This window comes from Orycteropus afer, unplaced genomic scaffold (genome assembly GCF_000298275.1).
Source record: "Orycteropus afer afer isolate SDZICR_OR568_19922 unplaced genomic scaffold, OryAfe1.0 scaffold00035, whole genome shotgun sequence".
NCBI lineage: Eukaryota > Metazoa > Chordata > Mammalia > Tubulidentata > Orycteropodidae > Orycteropus > Orycteropus afer.
In genome coordinates this window covers 14708054-14714153 of record NW_006921622.1, presented here as the reverse complement: position 1 = coordinate 14714153, position 6100 = coordinate 14708054, and positions in this window count along the sequence as shown.

Here is a 6100-nt window from a genome sequence, read left to right as displayed (position 1 = left end):
GGGCCGACTCGACGGCACATAACAACAACAACAACAACGTGACCCTGTTTTGCCTCAGACCTTTGTGGTCTGGGCAAACTTGAGGCTCAACAGACTCTCTCTGAAATTTCCAACAGCTCAACCAATCATTAAGAGATGAGCAGCAGCTGGAAAATAGAACTTGAGACCCTGCCAGATGTCATCTGAATTTAACCCAAAGTACACTCCAAGTTATGTGAGTTTGCCCTTACTTATTCTGCAGAACATAAACTGAGAATTATCCAATATGGGAAGCATTCAATCAAATTAAGGGGAAATAGTGTTACTGTGGTGTACAATGATAGTTCCATGGTAGCATTCTCTCCTTCCACTTAGGAGACCCAGATTAGATTCCCAGCTGATGCACCTTGGGCACAGCTACCACCTGTCTGTTGGTGGATACTTGCATATTACTATGATGTGGAACTGGTTTCAGCTAAGCTTCTAGACTAAGACAGACTAGGAAGAAAGAGCTGGCGGCAATCTACTTCAGAAAATCAGTCATTGATCATAACACATCAGTCTTGTTCATGTGGTTGCCATGAGTCAGGTGCTGACTCAAAGACAGCTAATGACAACAACAGTATTACTGTAGGTCAGTCAGGACAAAGGGTAGAAGTAGTAACACAGAGCAGAAGCACAGCAAAGCCTACCTTCCAATTCTTATACAAGAGGAGAAACAAGAGGCATTTATTGATAATCACCCTCTGGTTCCTGCCTAGAAAATGTTGAGCTCTGATAACCATAACCTTAATTGAAAATGACACTGAGTAGCTGGTTTTTGTGTGTTTCCAGAGGGTTTAAAGTTCTGTAAATGAGAAGTAATACAGATGTGTGTGCCAAATATTTTACTGATGCCTGAGGCAGGAGTTTCTCTTCTCCCTGAGCAAAATGGAGAGGGACAGACAGGAAGAGAATCTGTCCTCTAGAAAAGACTTTATGCCATAAACATGAGGCCCTGCTTCTTACAAATCATCCCAAATTAAAAATAGGTAGGCAGCTGAGCCTGGCACAGAACACATTCTAAAAAGAACTTGCTGTATTCACTAGCATTCTCCATTTGGTTTGTTCCCAAGAAACTGAAAAAACAATCCTGGGCTGAGCAGCATTTTGGCTCCTAAAGACAGGTCTGCATGTGGACACACTCCCAGAATCCCCCAGGCCCCATCCCACATTGGCATGGAACTCCCTAAACTTCAGTTGTAGTCCCTGGGTGGTGCAAATGGTTAATGCACCCAGCTGCTAACCAAAAAGGAAGTTCAAGTCCGCCTAGAGATGCCTCAGAAGAAAGACTTGGTCATCTACTTCTGAAAGCTCATAGCCATAAAAACCTGATGGTGCTCAGTTCTACTGACACATGTGGGGTTGCCAAGAATCAGAATCAACTTGACAACTGGTTCATTTTAAACCCCAATTAGCTCTGGACAAAGTGAAGATTTCTCCAAGAAACACTAAAAATTATATTACTCAGCTGCAAATAAGGGAGTCAAAGCTAAGTCTTCCTCTTTCAGATCTTCAACAAGTCTCACAGACTTTGATCTGCACTCCATTACTTGTTTTAGTTCTATATTACTCATCTGGTTGCTTGGTTTCTTCCACAAAATTGTAAGCTGCCTGGAAGAAAAGGTAATTTCTTCTTCCTTTATATCCTCTGCAGTACCTAAGAAACAGGGCTTAATAAGTACTGTTAAGTTGATTAGCTACATATGATTCAATTCCTGAGCAAAAGAAGCCATTATCACAGATAATAGAATAGCCCTGAAAAATTGAATCTCTGCAGATCCTGTAAGTGAATGGCCTTCAATGTAATCTCAGCAAGAACCTGTGCATCCTGGTGTTGTCTAGAACAGATACTATATTGCTGTTGGAGTCTGGGAGATGTATTTGTGAACTAATAATTGTGTGTAGCCCACCACCTATCTGTCCATTTATTGTAATGTGGTGGCTTGTGTGTTGCTGTGATGGGAAACTATGTCATTCGTATTTCAAATACCTGAGGAGGATCATCTGTGGTGGACAGGTTTCAGTGGAGCTTCTAGACTAAGACAGACTAGGAAGAAAGTTTGGTGATCTACTTCTGGAAATGAGAATCCTATGGATCACAGCAGAATATTTCTGAATCAATTGCTTTAGACACTTCATCAGGAGAGAACAATCTCTGGAGGTGAACATTTTTTTGGTGACGTACAGGGCCAGTGAGGGTGAGGGAGACCTTTGATGAGATAGATTGGAACAATAACCACAATGAGGGACTTGAACATGCCATTGATGTGAGAGGATGGTGCTGGATTTGACAATGTTTATTCTGTTGTAGGTCAGGTCACTGTGAGTTGGAGTTGACTCCACAGCAACTATCTATCTATATGTAGAAAGAACGGAAGAGATAAATGGGAGTAAAGGGAATGCCTATGATATGCCAAACACTTTTTACATATGCCAACTCAGTCATTTACTCCTCACCACAATACCCAGACAAAATTCACTTGGCAGCACCCAACAACAACAACAACACCAAGAAGTACTCATTGTACAAATGAAGAAACCAAAGTTCATGAAGCTATAAGAAACTGAATCAGAGATTGGACTGGGACCAGAATCTGACTAATTCTGCATCCTGGGCTCTTCTCAACACAAGTTCTCTTTAGAGTGAGAAGTTAGAATTAGGGCAACTTTTCATCTGCTCACATTTGCTGTCCTCTGGATCCTTAAGTGCGTGGTCATCCCCTACTCTTACCAGCCCCTGACCTTCTCTCAGCATTGTGCAAGGGATCAGTGCTGCAAATCAACCACAGCAAAGCATCCTACTTCTCACAAAATCTTCCCATCCAAATCCTATACTAGTTATGTCCTTCCAAACATATTGCATCTATTTATAGGCGAAGAATCAGATAAAAAAAGGAGATTTCCTGAAGAAAAGGAAACAAGGAAATCAAGCTATGTCACATGAGCACATTAAGAGCCTCCTTGACCCACTCTATTCACATATGGAGTACAGTGTCCAGCTTTATTAGGCAAACTTGAACTTTTCCCTTGGAAATACAGACAACAATTAACGTAGAAAAGACAATGGTGAGTCTTCAGGAAGGAATCTTTCTTGTCGTTTGAAGCTTGGTTTCTATTAGTTCCATATCTTGTATTTGATCAACAGCTGCTACTCCAAACCATTCAATTTTTATTTTCCTCTAATGGGTTCGTTGAAAACCAAAATAACAATCCAACATCCTGTAATTTGCAATAACAACAGCAACAATAATAGCAAATACTTTTACAATACTTAAAATGTGAAAAGGAGCTCTGGTAGCATAGTGCCTTAGACGCCTGACTGCTAACCAGAAGGCTGGCGGTTCAAACCAACCAGCCACTCCTCAGAAGGAAGATGGGGCAATCTACTTCCATAATGATACTGCCTCGGCAACCCAAGGAGGGGTCGCTATGAGTAGGGGCCGACTCGACAGCACGTAACAACAACAACAAAATGTGAAAGGCATTATTCTCATTTTATTCCATTTACTACTATATCCCGATTTCACAGATGAGGAAACTGAGGTATGAAAGGTTAATTATCTTGCCGAGTGTCACAGGGTTGATAAGTGGTAGAGCCAGGATTCAAATCTAGGCAATTTGGTTCCAGTTTGGGCTCTTAGCAACTCTACTAGAGATACACTATTCTTAACTGGAAGGATCTTCATTACAGAAGGAATATCAAATGTACCATCAGAGATGCAACTTAGCTTGTGGTGGCATCACAGTGTCACATCTTTCTTCTTGCCTTTGTTGAAGATGTCAAAAAATAAAAGAGTAATTCAGAGTCTGGTGCCCTGAATATAAAATAACATACCATTCCTAGGACTGATTACCTTAGCAATCTGTATTTGGGTCAGATTTATAGGCTGTCACTCAAATTGACTCCTAACCATGTATTCATTGGTCAGTCCAAGTATGTGAAATAATAACCCCTTTAATTGTTAGCAACCAAGGAGGAGTTAGTGAAATCAGCAATAGGCAGGACTTTAGGCAGGAAAGAGAGCTACAGTTGATGGATGCTATTTGTATAATTTGCAAGGAGTTGAGTTTACTAAAGAGTAATGTTTTTTTGGTCTTGTTCTAAGATATTCCCAGTTACCCCTAAGAAAGCAAACTATGGTCGTATTCCTTGTTTCAACGACTCACCCTAATCATTCTTTGGAATTCTGGCTAAATATGAGAGATTTTACACGTGCCTAATAAATGTAATAAAATGTTAATAATAAAATGTCAGGAATAAACTACTAAAAAGTCCACAAGGCCAAATGAATGTTATATCAACAGCTTTTTAGAAGACAAAAAAGTGGCTGAATGAGGTGTTATGCAGAATGAAGAACCTGCTCACCAGAATATCTGCAAAGAGAGATAAAGAAGAATGAATCGCCTCCCTCGGCCCCCACCCAGAGCCCTAGAAAGCCTTAGTCTTGCAGGCACCAAGTAATATGGAAGGTTGTAAGAGGCATGGAACTGAAAATATGGCTATTAGATGACAGACTGCATACCTAATGGTTATATACATTTATGTTCTCCCCTTTTCTCCCTACAGCCAAACTATCTATCCACCTACCCTTCACAGGAAACCAGAAATTTATTTTCAATCTGGGTCTCTAGATTAAAAGGATAGGGTGAGCACTTACCAAAAAGGACCCACATCACAAATACCACTGGGAAATTCCAGAATATCAAAATAAGGAAATGATCCTAAAAATGTCCAGAGACTTTAAAAAAATTTAAAAAGTTCACTTATACAGTATCAGGAATCAAAATGGAATTGAAATTTTGATAATAGTCGATACGATAAATCAATGGGTCATTGCCTTTGAGAACTCCAGTGTAGAATAAAATACATATTTTTAGATATTTAAATCCTCAAATGTTTCATCTTTCATATGCCCTTTCTCAGAAAAATACAGCATGATCTTCTTTAGAAACATAATGGAGAAAAAAATTTTTTACAAGAACCAGAGGACCCAACAGAAAACAACAGTCCAGGTTGGATTCTGAGGAGAGCAGGCTCCAGGGGGAAGATATTCTGAATATAAAAAAAAACAGAGGCACTTGACTGTGTAGAAAATAGAATTGAGAGGCATATCGAAGAGCTATTGAAGTATTTAGAATTAATGATTGTTGATGATTATACAAATTAAGAAAAAAAAGGCAATTAATAACTGCAGTAACATTTATTAAATTTTGAAAAGGAAAAGGAATGTAATCATATCACTCTACTTAGCACAACAAAGGAAAAATATTTACATATTCATAATAATGTAAACTCTAAATATTAATTTACCCTAAAATTATTATATAAGTTAGGAAGTATAGAAATTGGGAGAGCAGTGACCTAAGAAAACTAAATTCTCATCTACAATAAGAGATGATGATATTGAAATTGATTGAATAAAAAGTAGTGGTATAAACACATTATTTAGAATTGGGGAGAGAAATGCCATGGGAAACAGTTAAAAATGTTACCTGTGGGGGAGTAAGACTAGGGATGGGAGGACTAGAAAAAGGGTTTGCTGTTTTGTAAAAAGCATCTTGGTATCACTACTAAAATTCTAATGCTATTTTCATGAGTTATTTCAATAAAAATTAAAAATAATTAATTTTAAAAGGCAGTGTAGATGTGCCATTCCAGGAATTTCGGATGACAAATGCCATGTTTTTGTGTTTGCTAAACTCTGCAGAGACTGCTATACATAGTGAAGGAAACAGATAATCTGAAAAACAAGTCTTTTGGGGTTAGCCAGTAAAAAATTACACTTAATTACAAAAACAAATACATACAAATGAGAAAAATATAAAAGATATGGTCAAAGAAGTTGTTATGGTTAAGGTTATGTGTCAACTTGGCTGGACCATGATTCTCAGTGTTTTGGCGGTGCAAAAACGGCGAGGCCACATGTTCTGACCTCCTCTAACCCTACAAGGGGAAGGCAGGATTACCAGCAGTAAACCAAGGCCAGACATGCTGCCCCCCTCCAGCCCTTTCACCAATCATTCCTCCCAAAGCACCCACCACCTCTCTCCTGGGTTCGATAATTCGCTGCAGTGGCCA